This window comes from Hipposideros armiger, unplaced genomic scaffold, assembly GCF_001890085.2.
Source record: "Hipposideros armiger isolate ML-2016 unplaced genomic scaffold, ASM189008v1 scaffold_76, whole genome shotgun sequence".
Taxonomy (NCBI): domain Eukaryota; kingdom Metazoa; phylum Chordata; class Mammalia; order Chiroptera; family Hipposideridae; genus Hipposideros; species Hipposideros armiger.
This window is the reverse complement of record NW_017731426.1, coordinates 3,003,992-3,026,526: the sequence shown is the minus strand read 5'-3', so window position 1 is coordinate 3,026,526 and position 22,535 is coordinate 3,003,992. Positions and strand designations below refer to the sequence as shown.

Sequence of the window (22,535 nt, the reverse complement as noted above, 5' to 3'; positions counted from 1 at the left end):
GTTTGTTGCTTTCCCTTCATGGGAACCCAAGGCTGTTCATTAGTTTCTACTCATTGACTTAAGTTTAACCCCATTAGAGTTACATAGAGCTCTTTAAATTCCTCTTTCTTATGATAGCCCTTAACATATTTGAGGATAGCTGGCTAACTAACATGCCTCAACCCATGCCTGAGTTTCCGCTTCCGGAGCTTAGTTAATCACACTGACTTAGTTTGCCCTACAGAGACCATGGTTTCTAGGCACACTACTATCCCTGTTGCTCCACTCTACCCATGCACTCCAGCAAGTGTGGGCTGTGGAAATGAATGCAGACATTTCAGATGTGGGAACAGACCAGATCAGAGCACAACTGTACTTCTGCTAAGACAACCTAAAGTCATTGTGGCTTTCAGGTTGACAGTGGATGATGCAATGTGGGATGCTGGGGAGTTTACTGCAGATGAAGTCTTTTTTTTTTTTTAATATGTGCTGTTGCTGAGTCAAATCTTCCCAAATATGTACTTGAATATGTGTATGTTTCACCCAGGTGCAGAAGTTTCCTTTCAGCCTCTTAGATTTCCTTTATTCTTCTGGCTTGTCAGGAGCCTCTTGGATCCAGCATAGGTCCCATCCCTCCCTACTTTCTGTCATCTAGAGATATGTGAGTTTGGGAACATTATAGGCCCTTGATGCTCTTATTGAATCATAGAATTTTTTGCTTTGGTATTATTTAGCTCATTGAAATGATGAAGAATCCCAGTGAGTTTTTTTGGATAATAAAGTTAGTAAAGAAAAACAAAGGTCTGTGGCTCTTGGTGTCGGGACCTTCACACCCTATCACATTACTTCTATGCTCATTAAACAAATTCTGTTTAGATTTTCCATGAAAAGGGTGACCTGGGAGGAAGTCTCACAGTTATAATCCCTTGTTTAATATTTTATCTAACATTGGTTGTGGCTGTCTCAGATTCTTGTCTTAGGGCTCAAGGTACATTGCTATATAAAGTGTGTAACAGTGGTCAATGTTTATTGGTCCAAATATCTATTCTGTTTGGAAAGCCACTTTCCAGAAATTCATTCCAAGATATGTATGTATACTTCTGTGCTAACGTGGCTGAATTTATGTAATTTGGAACTGTTCCTGCAAATCAGAACTGAGTGCAGGAAAGGGTTTTCTTCACTGGTTTTGTTGTTAGATATCCAACTGTAGCCTGCCTCAGAATCACATGGAGGGCTTGTGAAAATGTATGTTTCAGGATGCTATCCCCAGAGGTTCTGATTCCAGAGGCCTGTAGAAGGGCCAGAGAATTTGTATTTCTAACCAGTTCCCAGATGATGCTGATGAACCACATTTTGGAAACCCTTGTGTTAAGTTTGCTAAAGACTCAATTTCCATTTGAAATTATGTGTTTTCAGCTTTGAGAAAGCATATAACTTTTTTTGTGAGCCTCATGTAATAAACATGGAGTACTAGGCACTGTTATACTGATGATGCAGTGGAAAACAAAACAGACAAGCTCTCTACCTCCATGAAGCTAATATTCCAGTGGGAGAAGGCTAAATGAGCCAAAAAGTATTCTGTTGGGTGGAGCAAATGGAAGGCTTGTCTGTGGTTCCATAAGACTAGAATTTTTCCTTCACACCACAGTAGGGTAAGTTTGGGTTTAAAAAAAAAAAAGGTGGAAGCCTCAACAACTGTGACATGCTGAGCTTTGGTTTTAAGATGATACTTTGCGCTGTTTGGCAATAGCGAGCATGAGTTGGGCTAAGCTGCAGTGTTAAGCGTCTGGGGGTTAAACATATAGTCCAAGACCATGGTACCACGTTTTCTACTGAGAGAAGCTAAGTAGACCACACAGGAACTGCACCCATAACCTTCAGCTTATTAACACCAAGCTCCATCCAGTCAAGTTAAGGCTAATGTATTATATAACCAAATTAAAGTAGGATAGTTGTTCTTTCCCCAACATTGGGGAAAAAATGATTTTAAATTACTCTTTGACAGTGTCATTTATAAAACTTATGCAATGGTTGTGTAGACAGAGATGCAGTATTAAGAAAAGTTCATAAGTTTCCACTGTTTGGGGTAGAAAGATAACATCTTTTTCTTGATGATACATTTCCCTTTCTTTTAAAAAGTATTTTTAAATGTTCTTTTTTGTTGTATGCAGTAGTTGAAGAGGTGAAGTCAAAATCAAAAGAGAATAAAATATTGTGAATATTTATCTGTCTGAAAAGTATTTGACTTATTTTTGTATTAAGGCCCCCATAAATTATGACTGAACCTAACAGCTGAGCCAGCCTCCTAATCATTTGGCGATATACGTTGAGTTAGATGTTTTAAAGGAAGAGTCAACTACACATGGTAGTATGAGTAATGGTTATCTGTTCCAATGCCTGGGACTGTTTTTCCATTCAAATATTTTATATCTGGAATCTGTTTTTCAAGCAGTGTTCCAAAAGAGGTGAAATCAGCAAGACAGTCACTATGCATTTAAATCCTTAAGTCCCAAAATTTAACCCATTAGTTGTTATGTCTTACTCTTATTAATTTACAAATATTTATAAAATTCCTCCTATGTTCCCAACTCCTCCACCCTCTCTGTCCTCCCTCAAAGGCCCAATACAATGTCAATATTTATGGGAGAAATCCAGAGACTATATGATTGTCCTTGTTTTCAGGGGCCTTATAATGTTTTGTTGGGCATGTACGACTTACAATTAGAAATCAGGTAGTGGTAGTTTTTGTTCCAGCAGAATGGTTGATTTTTACAAATTTTTATCTGAAATATTATATTTTTAAAAAATTGTTAGAGTTACAAAAACAGTACAGAGAGTTCTTTCATGCCCTTCACCTAGCTTCCCCCAATGATAACATCTTACATAAACATAATATCAAAACCAGGAAATTGACATGGACACAATGCCAATTATATGACATGAATACAACTAAGCTGCAGATCTCAGAATGGTTCATTTTTTATTCAATTCGGGCTCAGGACACATTTGAAAAGATAATTTGGGGAAGGATACAGGAGAGCCTTCAAGAAAGGATAGAGCTCATTATGAGTTTTCAAAAGCTGAAATCTAATAAACTATTCATTATCAGTAATTTATATGTTGAGGTATGTGCAAGTAAGGATTTTAGATCATATATCAGACAATGTTCTAGCAATTTAGTTCAGGCCATAAGTGTTTTAGGACTTGATGAGAGGAAGAGAAATCAGTGGGAAATACTTGAGGAGGCCTTGGAGGAGGCAGTGAAGCTAAGATACTGTTAGCTCAGTAGGATTGTTATGGTGAGAACACCTTTCCCTCTTATTTTTTATCTTGCAAAGTTCTGATGTTTTCTTCATACCAGTTCACATATGTCATTACTGTTGGAATTAAAAGGGGGGAAAGGACAACAAAGTGATAAAAGCAAGGAATAAGAACCAAGTTATGGCTAGGAAGGGAGGAGCGCTTTCGGGATCTTGCTGATTCAGCCACAGCAAAGGCCCTCTGAACGCTTCCCAGAGTTAGCTCATCGGCTCTCATTCTCCTTCAGTGGCAGGTGCACGGCTTTGGAGTCCAGTCTCACAGGCCATTTAATTAACTGTGTGCATGTTCAGCTCACTTAACTTCGGTGCACTACAGCTTCCTCTTCAGTAAAATGCAGATTTTTACTGATAATAGCCATCTTACATTAGGGCTTTTGTGCACCAAAACCAAGAGATGTATAATAAAATCAGCAATCAAAATAATTAGCTAATGCTTATATCATTGACGATAAGCCAACAACTCTTACAGGTCTTGACACATATGAATTCAGATAATCATCACAGCAAATAAATCTGGCTGTCTCATTATCCCTTCTGTACAGATGAGGAGTTTGAGGTCCAGAGGAGTAAGTTAGTAACTTGCCAAGGGTCCCACAGATAGTGATGGATTCTGGGAGAGCTAGGATTCAAACCCAGGCAGTTTGCCTCTGGTGTCTGTGTGTTTATCCACAATACTCAGAGCATTTCTAACAAAATGCCATGCGCAGTTGTAGGTGCTCAACAAATGTTTTCTTCCCCTCTCCCTCTCTTGTCTTCTCTTTCTTGCTACTGAGGGACATTCATTTAGATTAATCAGTAACTGTGAAAATTACTTTACTTTGCTTGAACCATTACTAGAGAAAAGCGAGGAACCAGAGGAAACTGTAATTAAACTATTACGAGATCTTATAGTCTCATATTACATTTTTGTTCAACTCAATTTTAAAATAATATTTCTATTCAAATTATGCCTATGGTTTCATTCTAAAGCCTCTTATTTGGCTTTTGAGGTCCAGTACTATGTGAAGGGGGCTGTAAGGGAGGAGGGTGGAAATTGTAAAGAAAGATGGAAGAGCTTAACATTTAATATGTGAAAAATGTGAAGTGTGTTAAACATCCTCAGTGGAAAGGGAGGATACGTTGATAATTTGACCTGGAAGAGGCCCAAAAGCAAAACTCAGAAGCTTTTAAAAACAGGAACGTCCTAGCATGTCAACATTTAGGAAAATGTATAGTCAAGTCAACAATTTTAAATGATGATACGTGTTAAAAATATTGGATTACAGAGATTTCCTTCATTATTTATCACAATAGGAGGGTGTTTTTTCTTCACTGAAATACAAGATGTTCTTATGAACCAAAGAACGAGGCTTCTACATAGGGCAAAATGCCAGAAGCCTTCAAACATTTTATGAGAAAAGATTGGGTAGGATTGGATCCCATCAGATAACGAGAGATCTTTTATCTGCCATGAATAATTCATGACTAATTATTGCTGAAGACTTCTAGGTCAATAAATACTGTTAAAGCCTATGATACTTTGCATAAATGCAAAGGACCACTATCATCTTAGTTGATGACTGCTTTTGATTCCATAATTCATTATTCAAAATTACATTATGGTGGTGCCGTTTCAGACACATAATTGTCATAAACAGACTTGATGGCAAAATGGAAACTTTACATATCATTTTCTCATGTCATTTTTTTCAGAATCAGTATAAAGAAGGTCTCGTTCCACACAAATTAAGAAATTCCTCAAACCAACCGTCACAAGAAAACATGAGCCTTTGTAAAAGTGTTTAATTGAAGGTATCATGAAACAAGAGTTTAAAATTATCTTTTATTTATGCAATGTAGCTTTGCCATAGTTAGTAAGTAAACACTCTTATCTTACCTGGTCACCTACTGTATACTCGTATTCATTATAGTCTACCAAATACCCTTGTCTGTCTGCTCAGCCATATTTATTTAAAGTCCTGTGCATCTTGTGCCGAGTTCCATTATCATTCACACTCTTGGTAGGTTTTATTTCTAATATGTTCTGGTTTGAATGACCCAAAATTTGCTGTAAAGCAATTTTATTACAGTGCAAGTGTTTCATTTTATCGAGGAGCAAATGCAAACAAAAAGAAAGAAATTGCCAGGAAATATCAAGTTCATTTTGGAACGCTTTTTCTATGAACATAAAGGTAGAATCAAACAGAATTTCTCAAGCTCACATTTTAAAGACATGGAAGAGCCATTAGATTAAATTAGATAATTTTCAAATCTCTACTGTTACTTGATGAATGTGCATGCGTGCTGCGTGTGTGTGTGCGCGTGCTGGCTAAGAGTGCTACTCCAGAAAATCATCAGCCTAAACCAACTGTGAAGAGTAGTAGTGTCTTCAGTATTTTAAACCTAGGGAAAATGTTGTGATACTGATCGGCTTAATAGTTAGTCTCTATATAGTCTCATGTTTAGCTTTTTCTCCATATGTGGCAGGACACTAGTCTAGAATATAGGAATATAAGAAAAACATGTGACTAGCTCCAACCTAGAAGTAGAGAATTGCAGTAAGAATGAGAAGATTGAAATGACACTTAGTAGATAATTTCAGGGCAGGCAGGAAAAAGAAAAAAAAAAAAAGAAAAAGCACTTATGGTCTTTTCAGTAACCATGCCTCAGAATGCCATCACCAAAAGGATATATTTGATTAAAATGTGTAGACTGTGGAAACAACAATTGCATTATTTCTAAACATTTGCATTGGGAAACTCCTATCTTATATTGCTACCCAAGACCTCACCCATACCTGATTTAGGTAAGGTAGATAATGAGATTTAAGACTTTTGAACTGAGGAGGTCTAGATGAGATTTTGAACTTTGAGTAGATTCTGCAATGAGTTGTGAATACTAAGGACCTTAGGATGGCATGAGTGTATTTGCAGGTAGAGTTCCTTTTGGTGGCCAGAGAGAGGAATGTGAGAGGCAGAATAAACTGCTCCAAATACGTTCATGTCCTAATCTCTAGAACCTGTGCGTGTTACCTTACATGACAAAAGTGACTGCAGGTTTAACTGAAGGTATGAACCTTGAGATGGGGAGATTTTCCTAGATTGTCCAGGTGAGCCCAACCGAATCACCTGATTCCCTAATAGTGAAGGACCTTCCCAGGTGAGGTCAGAGTCTGAGGCCAGGGGGAGATGTGACAAGAAGGAATGGTGGCAGAGATGTAATGTTGCTGGCTTTGAGGATACAGGAGGGGACTATTAATCAGGAATTGTGAGTGGATTCTGGAAGGTAGAAGAGACACGAAAATGGGTTCTCCTTTAAAGCCTTCAGAGAGGCCCTGGTGACCTGTGTCAGACTTCTAACGCACAGAAGTGTAAGTGGTAAACTTGTGTTGTTGTAGGGCACTAGATTTGTGATAATTTGGATTCTTATGCATGAAAGCTGAGCGTAGCTCCCAGAAGGTTTGATTTCAAATAGTAATAGACTGCTGAGAATCAATATGTGCTTTCACAGCACAAGGTCTCTGAGTCTCTGTATACATTTTCCCCCTTCCCATGAATTTCAAAATATGCTGTGAAAACTCAGGAATGGAGTCCAAATCAGACTTGGAGAAGACCAAATGAATGGGGATGACCAGCATCCTGAGTCATAGCTAGTCAGTTTCCAAGTCTAGTTGATCACGCCGAGTGACCACTTGAGTGAGACGTGGCCTGAGTGGACTTGAACCCTGCACCTCTCTTGGCAGAGAAGGTGCCTTTGAGAACTGTGCATGTAGGCAAGGAGGCCACCAACGGTAGATCAAACCATACGGATTTATCAATGGACACATTCTCACGAAGGGAGAGGATAGGAAAATGGAGAGCAAAGAAAATAGAGCCAGATTTTGTGAAGTTAAAGAGAACTGAGGCACCAGATGTGGGACAGCCAGGCCAAGTGACATCCTCATAGACAAAGCAGTTCATGATCTATAGGCACCTTTGCTTTCTGGGGTCCTTGGGTAACCTGGCCCTTCTGAGGCGACAGACCTAAAGGAAGCAAAGCTGATGACACAGGATGTGAGACTCAGTCTCCTTGATAAAGGAGGCATAGTATCTGAGGTAGGTTAACTGGTGCCCATAGGCAGTACAGGGCAGCCCTCCCCTCTTTCTCTCTGCACTGCCTGACCCATGCACACACACACACACACACACACACACACACACTGAAGACAGACTGCTGCAGACTTCTGTTCTGCTTCGATCTGTGTAGTCAGGAATGTATAAAGTACAGGCCTCACATTCCTAAGGTAAATTAAATTAGTTTCTGATATCCTGATCTCTCAGTTTCAGGGTCCATACACAGCAAATAATAAAAATGGTTTACTTTATATAACACCAGGCACTGTGCAAGATATTTTTTCTTTTTTTTTAGCTGAGCCATCTTGCCACCTGTTGGCAGCTCAGCGGCTGCTCAGCTCGGGCCGGGAATCGAACTGCTGTTGCTCAGAGCTCCAACTCTTAAGCGAGCTCTTAATCAACTGAGCCACTCAGCCAGCCCTGTGCAAAGTATTTTATTTACCATATCTCATTTAAATAGCTCACCATGATGCAATAAATTAGGTATTATTATAACTTTTCTCTTACATGTAAGGAAATGGAGGCTCAGAGAGGTTTAGCAACGTGCCTACAGCGTACGTGTAATAAATAGCAGAGCCAGTACTTGAACCCAGCTGTTGTGACTCCAATGCTACCTCTTTTCAGTTTCAGGCCCAGCTCATCCTGTTCCAATCAAGAATAGATTAATCTCAGCACATTAAGCACAGAACACAAATGTCTCCCAAGTGTTTCGTGTTTAGCTATTTGTGATTTATGAGATTCTCATGACTCTCTGAAGAGACCGCATTTCATGATACCTGCTAATAACTTTACTAACTTCACAGCCCAGTAGCCAGGCTTCTTGGATTCAAATGCTGGCCACACTGCTTCCTGGCTGCACTAGATTGTAAGCTACAGAATGCAGGCATTTTTGTGTGTTTTGATCAGGGCAGTAGCCCCAGCACCCAGACTAGGGTTTGACTCATTTTAGGTGCTCAGTAAATATTTAGAGAGTAAAAGACTGTCTCAGTTGTCACTGTAAGTATTACATGGAATAATCCATGTACATACTTAGAACAGTGCCTGGCAGCTAATAAACGCTCCGTGTCAGTGATTGATGTTATACATGAGATTGAAGCCCTTGATCTGTGATTGAAGAGGCCCGTGGTCCCTTGAGATGCCAAAGATGAAGAGGTTTGACTGTTGTATGATTAGAACCATTCACTCTCACTCTTGGCCTTTCTTGTTGCTCTTCTCATTCTCATTCTCACCTAGGACTGTTTCATTTCAGTGGCAGCAATTAAGAAGGATTGCACAGTATTTATAAAACATAAACTGTACTACGAATGCTGAAGAACAGCCTTTCCTCTCTAGTAGAATTATGTATAAAATCCCTTTCTCTGAATGAATTACGGGTAGTAATTGGGGAATTGCCACTTCTAAAGGTCTTTAAAAACAATTTCTCACCCCAGAGAGGTGGCATGGGTTTTGTTTTCAGTGTAAACGAAACGCTCATCAGTTATCAAAAGCTTTCCCTTCATTCATGCATTTACTTAAGTGGACTTTTAGCATATTTTTGGTGCAAGGTCTACAGCCTTGGAAGCAGAGGAATCCTGATTGAGCTTCACACCAATGCTTTAAACTTGAACACAGTCGTTATATTAAAGCCCATGCTTGGGGTTGCAACTGCTTGAGAAATATTTCTTCAGGGGGAAAGAATAGACAAGGTGTCCTTTTCTAGCATGTTTCTGCCCGCCTGGTAATGAGCTGGTAATGTTAGTTATCTCTGTCCAAGAGGGTCATCTCTTCAGCCAGAAAAGCTGTGCCTGGGTAAAATGAAATGTTCTTTTTCTTTCTATAAATAAATAAAAGTTGTGCACCCACACCGTTTCACTGGGATGGGCAACATGCTCATTCCCACATATCTCTACTACTGGGCTGCTTTCTCATTTGACTTAAGATGAATCCTGTTCAATAAATTGTTGACTAGAGAGGGCTCACTCATGTAAACTTGTGGAGGAAGTGCCAAACCTTTTCCAGATTTCAACGTCATGAAAGAAGGAGGGAAGTTATTGGATCATGTTCATCAGGTAGGCAAGAGGTCACACAATCAGCTCTGGGGGTGTCTTTCTGGATGAGGTCTGTGAGTAGCCCAATAGAGCCCTGGGGTGGGTGGCTATGTGCCTCCCACCCCAGATGCTTATCCATTCAGCTTGTATAGTATTGCAAGATACACAAAACAGAAAGCCATCTGACTGAATGGCTCTTCCCCTTAAGTTTGTCATACATCCAATTTAAACCATGATTCAGGGACAAGAACGTAGGATGGGAACTGAAGCTGTGAGCCGTCTGGGGAGGAGGATGAGATATTAACCGTATATGTATCACTAGTGATGCAACTTCTAGATACCTACTTGCCTGAGTCGGTGCCATATGGCAACCAGCACTCTTTGCCTCCCACCTTCCTGAACTGATTTTCTTTGGACCTCAGTTCAATTTGAGACAAATTAATGCTAGTAGATTTAGGTAATTAACCAAACCAACAGGGGAAAAACAAAACAAAACAAAATCACAGCCAAGCTTGCTGTGCATTAACAAGATGAGTGGAGATTTTTCATGGGTGGTTACAGAATCATTCGTGGAACATGGCGAAGGCCACCTAGTTAGCAGGAAGAAAGTGAGTGGGCAGAGAAGACTGAGAGATTAACAGTGGCCTCTCTCTGTTGATCCAAGTCTTTGTTTCCTAATTAGGTACTGTTGGCATTCGGGGCAGTGCTACTTGTGTACCAGGCAGGAAGGGGAGGTGAGGTGGGCCTGCAAAGTTTGCACCGCATTCCATGTCTGCCACCTTAGGCTTGTCCTCAGCCCTACTGGACCTTACCAAAAGCAACACTCCCAAAGGCATTGTGGGAATCTCCTCAATTCTGCCACCATCTCTAGGTGGCTAATTAGAATCTTTCCATTTCAGCAGAGATTTGTTCACTAGCCATGACTATAATGATGTTCAGAAGAGCTTTACGCAAGGCACTTCGCAAGCATTAATTTGATAAGCTCTCTAGTTTTCTGGCTAGTATATTGAACTTTTCCACAGAGTATGTCCTGGAAGTTAATACACGTAGATATTTTCAAAACAAAACAAAAACTGTCAATTTCTGATGGATGTGAAGGGGTGAATTCTTGATATAAGTTATCATATGCCACCTGGCAACCCGGAAATTGGTCTTGCAGAGATAGTGGATATTGAGATGCCTGTGGAAATCTAACACCACCAGTTATAGTTTCTCTGTGGGTTTCATCAAGTTCTCAGTGGTCAGACAGCACAGTATCCTACAGCAACCAGAGGGTGAAAAACGGACATAGCAAGAGATCCTGCTGTTGTCAACAGAACTGCTCTTAACCAATAAAGCAAAATAGAACATCTTTCTTGGCATCTGTGCACTGGACATCATGTTAAGTGTTCCTGGAAGAGATGAGCTCCAGGCTTTGAAACAACACCAAGGCTGTATATATAGTGCGTGAATCTGAGGTAATGGAATACTAGTAAAAGAGCGAAGCATTCCTAGTACAGATTTCACTGAACAACTTTTTTCAGGAGATTGGGGTTTTTTTCATTTTTAATTAAAAACATTCAGCCCAATAAAACCTATGGTCAAAATAATAGGTCCTGTGGGGAAAACATATATTTTGGGAACTGGGGAGCCGCAGACTATGTGAGGGAGTAGGAGAAGAGTATGTCAAGAGATCAGTTTCTAGTGACTTCTGAATGATCCTTTGCCATCACACTTAGTGTCTTTGCCTTTGTTCCCTAATGGCTGGCCTGGACTGTGCTGTTGAAGGAAGTCACTGTCTGTTATTTAGAGTCCAGCCTGGCTCCTGTGACTGTGTGTCAGGAAAGTGTAGATGTCCTCCAGCTGCACACTCTCTCCTCTTCACCTTTCAGCATATGATTCAGCATAATCCCCTGAAGGTTCTCAAAACAGGGAAGTCATCTTAAATCTTTGCACCGAGTTTGTGAGTCGTTGTTTTGATTGTTCTTGTAAAGGTACTTACTTTGTCTTCCTCCTGGTAAAGTGAAATCTCAGATTCAAATCCGCGTAGGGGGAGGGATGGGAAAGTAGAGAATAAAAAGGAAGCCAACCTCCTTTTTATAGCATAATAACCTGAATCATTTGCCTACCACAGAAATTTGGGAACATGAAAACGCATGCAGGGAAAATGATAGCCAAATGTTCTTAGGCAGATTTCCCTCGTTTGCAATATTTATAATTTCTCTTACTTGCAATATCTTTTCTATCCAAACCAGACCCAGAGTCAAAATGTCAGATGACCAGGAGTGTCTCCCAGCTCTAAATTCAATACATTTTCTGCCATATTGTATTGCCATATGTCCATTATTATGTCATGAACCCATATAGGTTTCTAAAACCATCATTTTAAGTTGTCTTTATTTGAGGTAAACAGAAGAGAGGACTCCAGTGTGGAGAGTATGGGAATGGGTATTGAGTTAAGACTATCACAGTGTTCAGAGAGGCAGGTATAATTGTCCAATAAAAAGAACCAGAATTCTTAAAGAAATGGCTGGTTATCACAAAAACTGGCTAAATCCAAATAAAATCTGTAGTTTAGTTAATAGTGTTGTACCAATATTAATTTCTTAGTTTCTTTCATTGTACTATGGTTATATAAGATGTTCACATCACATGAATGTGAGTGAAGGGCATACAGAATGCTCTGTACTATTTTTACAACGCTTGTCAGTCTAAAATTATCTCAAAATAAAAAGTTATTGCATGGGTGATAGTTATCTCCTCATACTTTTCAACTGGAAAATAAACGGAGTGTAAGGCATCTGGGACAGTGGCAGGCTAGCTGCTTACAATAAAACTTGGCATCTGTTCATTCAACAAATACTCAGCAGCCACTAGGTTGAATCACTGTCTCAGGGGTTGAGCAGCTAACCAGGCAGACAAATCCTGACAAAGCAGGAAGTGCCGGGATAAAGGTAGTGCGTGCTTCTATGGGGAAACACAGAAGCAACACTGAACTTAGGTTGGGGGCATCAGACATCACAAAGCTGAAGATGAGTATGAATTAGCCAAGTCAGGATTGGCTGGGGGAGAAGGCAGTGCGGGTTGAAGGGCGGGGGAATAGGGATGTGTTTCAGGCAGAAGAAATTGCATAGCAAGAGTGGAGGCAAGAGAAAATATGGAACTTTTGAAAACCAAAAAAAAAAAAAAATAGGTAACTTGGCTGGATCATGGAGGTTAAGGGAGGCTAGAAAGGTGAGCAGAAATCAGGTCATGTTAAGAAGTTTATAACTTAACCTAAATGTGACAGGTTGCTAATAAAGAGCTCTAATCAGGGAGTGATGTTATCAGATTTATATTCCTTTCATGTGAGGAATAGATTATACAGGGGGTGGGACAGAGGCAGAGGGGTAGAGAGACCAATTAGGAGGCTAATTGCAGTAGTCCCCACCAAGGGATGGCGATGGCCTTGACACAATGGTGAGTGCTTTAAAGAGAAAATGGACAGATTTAAGAGGTTTTAGGAAGGTATAATCAACAGAAGCTAATGCCTTGATTGTATAAGTGAAGGATAGTGAAGTAGAGGGAAGATTTACTGTTTAAAATAATCATTTCCACATCTAGAATCTGTAAGTCATTTCTTAGTCTACACATAGATCCATGCTATCATGTATGGCAATGGACTGTGACTCAATATGATTGGAGATCTATGATGATGCTTACATGGGTGTGACACACACACACTAAGAGGACCCCTAATGAGTCATGTCACTTCCCCTTGAGTTGAGGCAGAAATTGTAACTTCTAACTAATAGAAAATGGCAAGAGTGATGGGATGTCACTTCTATGATTAAGTTACATTATATGAGGCCCTGTCTTAGCAGATTGGAGTGAGAGAGACCCTCTTGCCTGACTTTGAAGAAATAAGGTGCCATGCTTTAAAAGGGCTACATGACAAGGAATTATGGGTAACTTCTAGGAGCTGGAGCTGAGAGTGGCCACTGGCCAATAGCCAGCAAAAAGAAAAAGAACCTTAGTCCTACAACTACAAGGAATTGAATTTTACCTACAACCTGAATAGGCTTGGAAGTTTACCTTTCCCAAATTAAGCCTCTGATGAGACCACAGTCCCAAATGACAACTGACTGCCACCTGATGAAACCCTGCGCAGTGTGGTTAGACTTCTGACCCAAGAAACTATGAGATAATAAAGGGTGTTTTGAGCCACTAAGTTTGCCGCAACTTGTTATGCAATCACAGAAAATGAATACACTTGTTCCAGATGCTTTCATTCCCTCTTTTGTATTGCCTATCTTTAGCTCTGTCCATTATTAGGGTCTTAAACCAGGAATCTTTCTTCTTGCTTTTATCTACCCTTATGTTTTCAGCTGTTTAACCTGGCTATTCCAAATATTAAAAACTCTCTTTGGTTCTAGTACCAGAACTGGATTAACTTACAAATTAAGGAATATTTTACCATCTTTGCACAAACATAGAACTATGATGTGGCAGTACCCATTACCAATGACATTTGCTTTGAGGTGTTGGAGCGCCTAAAGGTCTTCCTACTGTTTAAACCCTGAGGACCCACTGTAGACCCAAGTTGGCTTCCTATGTTTTTCTAGGTCCCTTACAGTGGGTCCTATGGACCTAAGGTGCTTTCAGCCTTTATTTAAACTATCATCATCTGCTTTAATTCCTATAGTTCTTTGAAGCCCCCAATCTCATCCCCAAAATGGACTCTATATAGTGTATCCTCAACTCCTTCCTGTCTTACTAAGAAAAGTAACATTTTAGATTGCTACTAGGAAATGGGTAGATGATTATGAAAATAGCATATTTGGGATGTACATAGTCTAAAAAAATCACACAGATTTCTTAATTTTTTGTATTATTGCTGAAATATGTGATAATTAGGAGGCTGTGGCTTTCTGCCTTTTCTATGAATTTTTGAGGATGGGATTCACCATGCTCTCTCCTTCTGAGCCCTCACTTTTAGTGAAGGTCATGCAAGTTCCTTTCCCAGAAGCCCCTTCTTTATAATACTCTATCTATAGAACTATTTATTCAACCAATATTTGTTTACCACCTATAATATATTAGCCTCAATCCAAGGCTCTGGGAATACAGTAATGAACAAAGTAGTTAAAAGCAATAGAATTTGCATCTAAAGGGGAAGAGCTATAATAAGAAAACAAATATCTACAATGTACATTATGTCAGATGATGATGGCTATAATGGGGGAAAAAGATAGGAATAGAAATAGTGTTGAGGGCTGCAATTTTAAACAGAGTGGTCAGAGATTTCAATGAGAAGACTGCATTTAAGCAAAGATCTGGAGAAAGTGAGGGAGTGAGTCAGCTGGTTATCTGAATAAAGAGCACTCCAGACAAAGGGGACAGCAAGTGCAAAGATCCTATGTATACAAGGACACCAAGGAAGGAGTCCAGTTTAATGGAAGAGGAGAGGGGAGAGGAGAGGGGTGGGGTGGAGTGGGGTGGAGTGGAGTGGAGTGGAGTGGAGTGGAATGGAATGGAATGGAATGGAGTGGAATGGAATGGAATGGAATGGAGAAAGGGAAAGAGGTCAGAGGCATTCTTGGGGGTGGTGAAACCGTATAGGTTCTTATAGGTCACTGTAAGACTTTGACTCTTATTAGAATGAAAGCTATTAGAATATTTGAAGCAAAAGAATGACATGCTATAACTTATGTTTTAATAGTACGACTCTAATTTCTATGCTAAGAATGCAATATGGTGTGTGTTTGAGAAGGAGGGATTGAAAACAAGGGTAAGAACAAAGAAACAAGTTAGGAGGCTATTTCAATAATCCAGCTAGGACAGTGCAAATATAAAATATTTCCATCATCACAGAAATTTCTATCTGACATATTGGGAGGAGGCACAATGTGGGACGCCATGGCTTCCTTTGCTGACTGATGTCAAGAGATCAAGGGATCTCTCTCTTTCCTCTGAGAGGACATGGGCGTTTGGAGTGTTTTCTTAACTCCCGCCAATGGAGAATGAAAAGCTGTGGAAGCAATAATAAATCCTTCCTTCTCTCAAGTAGAACATTTATTTTTCTCTAAGAATTTTAATTTTGGCTGGAAAAGCCCTTTTAAAGAAGAGCAAATAAAATCTTATTACAATTTTAATATGATATTGGCGTAAGTACACATTATGTTCACCCATTATGTGCTAAATATTTACAATTTAAATGTTATCCCATTTTAATCTTCACACATAGTATGTAAAATATATCTCCATGTATTGGTGAAGCCAAAATTGAGAAAAGATAAATGACATGCTCAGGGTAGGAGCTAGTGGTGGAGCAAGAACGGATCCCAAAGACCATCCCCTTTTCACTGACATAATTTACATTGTCTCTTCTCTGGGCATTTCTTCATGCATGATGATCAAAGAAGAACGTTAATAGATTAGAAATCTTTGTATATGTGTTTATGTAACTTCTTGAATATATCTGTAGAGACACTGTGACCTTCTCCATGTAACAGTGGTTACCCAAGCTTGGAACTTTGAGCAGAGTGTGCTTTCTTATCCTTTGTCAAAGTCTATTCTATTACAGCATGAAAGTTAAACATGTTTTCATTAAGGAGGCATTAAAGCTGGCCATGTGAGAAAAAGAACACGCTGGTGGGAATACATGAACACTGAATTGGGTGGGGGTAGTGGACAGAAGTTATGGTCTTGACTTTGCCATTAATTAGCCTTATGACCTTGGGCAAGTAAGTAATCTAGCTCTCTGGATATCTATTCTTCATCCTTAAAATAAGACTGCTGCCTGTTTAAGAGTTTATTCCAGCTCTGGATCTCTATAACCCAACATGGTGTTCTCTCTTATTTCTCTGATGGGAAGAAATTTTCTAGGTCCTTTGGTATTTGTTTCTTTGTCTCTCCAAAATTTGCTTGTTTCCTGGTAATTCAGAGGAAAACAATATATAGCCATATGATATTACAGTAAAGTCTTACTTCAATTGTAATTCTCCAAGTACAACTCAAAAAAAGGATCTTAACATATTTAGTTTTGCAATTAAAAGTAGCCAAATGACCAAGAAGCAGTAAATATGTATGACCTTAATTCACATTTCTACTTAACAAACTTAAGGGCTGAGAGTTATGGCTGGTCACTGAAGCATGAGCAAACCAATAATGGTACTGAAGAACTTTCTGGCTGCCAGTCAAATCACATTTATTTTGTATTAATATGTTAATAGTTAGCATTTTGTTGTGCTAAATACTGCATTTATTCTCAGGTACTTGTAAGCTTTGCTCTTCAAAAAGAGTAGTGTCTTTTACTTAGATTTCATCATTGTACTTTAATCCTACTTGTTGACTTGAATGCTCGTTCTATAACCTCTAGAAAGCTCAATTTTTATAAAGTCTATGCTTCTTCCATTCCCACCTCCTTAAAAATTATCTTGGCCATAACTCCCAGTTTAACCTAGGGTAGGGAAAGGGTTTTATCCATAGTTAAGAGACTTGAATAACGAGAGGTAAGCTAGACAGTCTAATTATCTCTGTGGGAATCTTACTTGAAACCGATCTATCCCCTCTGGTAATTTTTTTTTAATAGGAAGAAAAAGAAGAAAACAAAACAACACCCATGTCCTCTTCCATTTTCTGCTTAATAGCATAGTTAAAAAGAGGCTTTTCCTGGGTATTATTCATTGACTGGGATCATTTGGGCTGTCCCCAGGGCCATCGACTCTTCCCAGCTGCTTCATTAATCTCTGGGAAATCCCCAGCACTGCAACTGTCACTATATAATTAAATACTTTGTTATTTTCTGCACAGTCCGGTACTTTGGTAGCTTATTTTCACTAATAGCAGGGCCTGTTCTTTGTCACTTATGCCATATGGCTGTGAAGAAGTAGCCTTCAAATCTTTCCTCTTTTTCACCTCTTATGCTTCTCCTTCTGAACCAAGCACTTTCCTCCTTGTCCTCCTTCTCTTCTTCCTTCCCCTCTTCTTTGCTTCTGTTTCTGCTCCCTTTGTTCTTCCACATCTCTTTGACTCAAAGCCAGATTCTCTAAGTAACCATATCAGATGGGTGTCAACTATTTTTTATATTCACTCTACCTCTTCCTACTGAGAAGCTTTAAAATTTTAGAATTAAATGTACATGACTTTTATTTTTTTTTCTTTAAATATTTCTTTGGAGGAGGGGACACCACACTTCTATTCAATTAAGAGAAGTATTTTTAGCAGTGCAGAGTTTTTTGGGGTTTTTTTACCCTTTTCATTCCATAAATTCATAGGGACTGGGCTCCAGCAGCTCAGGCTCCTTTCCACTGGTTCTTACAAAGTGTGCTTCTCTGGGTGGGGCAGGCTGACGAAACAGGTACCTTTCTCTTTGGCTTCCTTCCTTTTTTGATCATTTGCTTTCACCCGTTTCAGGAAGCTATCTCGGCTCTTAGTGTGCTTAATATGCTCGATACATACATTACTTCTCTTGGCAAGAATCTTGCCCTTAACTTATCTGTTTACAACAATGCCCATTGCATGCTGGGTAACATTAGAGCCCCTTCCGGTTTTGCCATGGTGACATTTGTGGGGCATTCCTTTCTGAACAGCACCCATTCCCTCGATGTCTACAATATCGCCTTTCTTGTAGAGTCCCATGTATGTGGCCAACGGAACAACTCCATGTTTTCTAAAAGGCCTGGAGAACATACAGCGGGCCGCTCCTCTTCGCCTTTGTGTTGGTCATTTTGACGAATTCCTGGAAGATGACAGTCCTGGCTGAAAAGCAAATGTGTATTACTTTAAAAAAAGTTTCCCCAGAAAGGTAAATCTTTGGCTTGAGCGTATGGCCAGCAAACATCCAGACAATATGGGTTGCTATAAAAGCTGAACAGGAAAAAGAAAAAGCAACTTCACTTCTTCATGTTGTGATCACACTAGTGATTGCATAATTACCACACCCTGATAATACCCAAAGGTATTTGAAAATCATCATTTTCCCCCAAGAGTCAGCCCTCAGCATTTCCCTTTTAAGATACCCTATTATAGTTTAAAAATGATGCCATTGCTTTCACGCATTGGAGAGATTTCTTACCACTAAATGAGGCATCTTCCCCTAGTGGATGGTACTGTGACCGCAGGAGATACAGGGAAGTGAGGGGTTCTAGGAGCAGATGGTCACTGAATTGAATTCCAAGGTCCCTAAGGAGCTTCCCTACCCATTTTTGCATCTCCCGTCCATCGATTCTTAGCCATTGGGTGCACATTAGAATTAGGTGGGGAAGATTTTAAAATCCTGATGTCTAGGTACCCCCAAGACCAATATGTGATTGGGTATCATGATGGGGAGAGAGCATAATTCAGTAACTCCAAAGAGGAAACTAATGAGAAGTGGCTAAGAGTTCCCCTTGGAGGCCAGGTTATTACACAGTTATAAATGTGGCACCTGCCTCGGTATTGCGTTTTCTCCTCAAAGGGAAAAAGTGTAGTGGAACAGGCAATCCTTGAGTTCTGGAGTCAGCCCTAGGTAAGAACTGGCCCCACTGCCTACAAAGCTCGAACAACACTCTTGACCTCTCTGAGCCTCAGTTCTCTTATTTATAAACGGGAATAATTATATCTAGCCCATATGTTTGCCATGAAGTGTAAATAGGAAAACACTAATAAAGTGTGCAGATAATGTGGGCACTTCCTAAGAACCCGATATGGGTGACCTGTGGTCTCATTAAGGTGTTTAGCATGATGTATCTGCTCCACACCTCAGTTCTCTTCCACACTCCCTGTACTCCCACAAACTCACAGTAGATGGTCCATCACTCACAATTCTCTTTCATGCATCCATAGCCTTGTACATGTTTTCCATTCTAACCACAAGAAGCCATCCCCTTTGACAGTTTACTTGTCCAAGTAATGTTTACCCTTCAAGCCTCAGCTCGGTTTCTACCTGTGAAGTGTTCTTCAACTTACCTAATCAGACCTTGCACTCCTTAGGCAGCTTTCCTCCTGAACTTTGTCCCTACCTTGTTAGGGCAAAAAGCGTGCTAATAGTTTGAAGGCCCAGCTATTTTCCCATTAGATTCCAGTTGTTAGGTCAGGAACTAAATCTTTTGTTTTGTATCCCAGTGCCTGGCACAATCCCTAGAACAGAGTAGGTGCTCAATAAACATTTTTTTTGACTGAATGAATGAACAAATTAGTTCTTTTAATATCTCCTTCACAGAAAGTGTAGAGTTTTCCCAGACAACTACCAGGAGTCAGAAAGGAGAGGAAGACACTGAGAACTAGTCCTCCAATGGTAGTCAGAGAAAAGAAGCTTGGACGATGAAAAGAGGGTGGTCAGAAGCCATTAGCCTCTCAAGGAAGAGTGTTTTGATTGTTTGTTGAGGGTTCAAATTTAATTCATTAAATTGAATTGAACTGCAGACTTCCTGAGGCTCTTCCATATCCATATTGCTTCCCGCGTCCACTGACTCTCAACCTGGGGTTGCATATTGGAAATACCTGGAAGCTTTTAAACACTTATAGGTAATGTTCTAGACCAGGCATCGGCATTTTTTTAAGTTCGCCTAGTGATCTCAGTGAGAAGCCAAGGTTGTGAGCCATTGCCCAGCCCAGAACCTAGTTTAGTTCCTTGCCCACAATAGAGGCTCTAAAATCTGTTTTCCAATTGCATAACTGAAACTTTCGCTCCTTGCCTGACTCCCTCGTCTTAGCTGAGAGTGAATGCAAATAGCAGTGTTTTCCCAAATGCTGAATTTTAATCAGCACAAGTCTTTAAAACAGCCAGAAGCAACTAATTTGTAGCTTCAGGGAATGAGTCTTTGTTATTACTGGGTTTTTATTGTATGCTTATTTTTGCTGTCAAACTAATATATTATGTTCTTAGAGTGGTAAGACAAGTCTAAAATTATTGTGGCAGAAAATGCTGTTTCAGGGAGGGAACTAGAGTGCTGAGGCCTGTTTCTGCCAATTGTCCATTCAGGTATCTTGTCATCAAAGCAAACAAATGATTCTCCCCTGTAGACATTAGCCTGTTCAGCCCCCACACTGTTGCTCAGAATGCAACTGTTGACGTCAGTGCAGAATCTCACAGCATCATATGGTAAAGGGAAGAACTCATGAGGATCAAGATAACCTGCACTCCAAGAAGCAAGAGAATGTTTATTGCATATTTGGGGACGGGGGTGAAGGAATAGAAGAGATGAGGAGAAAGACCATTTTTAACTCTGACTTCCCTTACCATCTTGGAAGTAAAAAAAAAAAAAGACTAATTTCCAACCAAGCCTCAGCCTATGGATGAGAATGAAGTTTCATGTTGAAACGTGCAATGCCAATATGCTTCTGATTGCTTCTGGAACTCTTGCATGCCGTATAGAGAAACTTTTAAAAGCTCATCTTTCATCAGCATTCCTTAAGGGGGTGGAAAGGATGTTGCTTATAGATTGGCACAGATGAGTATCATTAAGCAGATTGACTTCTAGTTGTTCAGGAGTGCTTTGCCTTAGAAGAAGCAGTTTAACTCTTTAATCTTCACAGATGTTTAATGTAGTACCTTGTACCTCATGTGCCTAAGACTCATATATTATAAAGACGGTGATATTTGCATTTGTTTCCTATTGCTGCATAACAAATTACCACACATTTAGTGACCTAACACAACACCCACTTATTATCGCAGTTTTCATGGGCCGGAGTCCAGTATCATCTTACGTAGGTTCCTTGTTAAGTGTCTCAATCAAAGTGTTGGCTGGAGTACATTCTCATCTAGAGGCTTGACTAGGGAAAAACCTGCTTTCAAGCTCATTTAAGATTTTGACAGAATTTCTTTCTTTACAGTTGTATGCCTGAGGCCCCCATTTTCTTGCTGACTGTCAGCCAGGGACATCTCTCAGCTCTAGAGGTGCCTACAGTTCTTTGCCACATGGCCTTCTCACAACTTGGCAGCTTACATCTTCAAAGCCATCAAGGGAATCTTTCTCATTCCAGTCTTATGTTAAATAACATAAGTAGGAGATTGATACCCCATCATCACCTGTGCCATGTTCTGTTGGTTAGAAGCCAGTCACAGATTCACACTCAAGAAGGGGTGTAAGGGGAGAGATGTATGCAAGGTTGTGACTCGTTGCTGTGACCCTAGAGTCTGTGTTCACCACAATATTCCAAAGGCATTTCACTAAAGTTGTTCATTTAAAAGAACTAACTTAGTAAAAGCGGCATTGTGTGGAGTAAAGGATAAAGTGCTGGGATTATTGTGCTCTGGGATTGTGTCACTCCATGGCCTTTGACTAGCTAGTTAGTTAAACTTTGAGACTCAGTTTTATTTCCAGTAAAATGGGGACAACGGACATCTATATAGAGCAGTAAATATGAAATTACACATATATTTAAACTTTCTGTAAATTGTTCAATAAATCTTAATTTCCATTAAAAAAAGTATCAACAGAGATTATTTTAATATGCTTGTGTCCTTTAAGCCCAAGATCAAGTCACAAGATTAAATCCTTCTTCATTTAACTCAATTTCTGGAATTTTAGCATCTTCTTTGAAAACAGTGCTTTCTAACTATTTTCTCTAGCAAGTATCAATTCCTATATGTGGGGTCAGCCTCCAGTAGAATCCTCCAGGGTCAGATTACATAAAGGGAAATATAATCAGACAAACAGAGGTAAGCTTTTCCCCTCTCTCCAAACAAGATGGAAGAGACACTTTTTTAATATGGAAAGATAATGAAGGTCTTAGAATATCAAGCTGTAGGTGAAAGAATTTCATCCCAGCTCATACTGTTCCTATTTAGGGAATATGTTTGAGGTTTTGGTTGCTAAAGAACACTATTTTAAGAATACAGACCCTACCTATCTCAGGAGCAAAGAATACTCTAGTTGTTGAAACATTGCAGAATTTGGGTTCAACTTATGTATATTGTGGCAATTATGGCAATCAACATGAGATCTAACTGTTTGGGGGAAATGAATATTATATAAAGATAGCCATCAGAAAAAGGGTGGGAGCTTGTCTGCTTAGGAATGAAGTAAATGTTGGGAAATCACATGGAGGCTATTTGGGCAGCACTTAGTTTATGCTTGACAAATTACTGGGGCTGCTTTCTGTCACTTTCCATCAGGTGTTATATTAGGTTGAGGGAAAATAAAATTACAGCTAAAATGTCTTTCTTCATG

General features: G+C 39.7%; 1 protein-coding gene and 1 pseudogene across 2 annotated transcripts in view; one reads left to right on the top strand and one right to left on the bottom strand.

The window, feature by feature from the left end:
- Nucleotides 1-22,535, top strand: part of RERG (RAS like estrogen regulated growth inhibitor) — a 98,504-nt gene that overhangs the window by 12,591 nt on the left and 63,378 nt on the right. The window lies entirely within an intron of this gene.
- On the bottom strand, nucleotides 17,636-18,106 carry LOC109383128 (60S ribosomal protein L21 pseudogene; annotated as a pseudogene).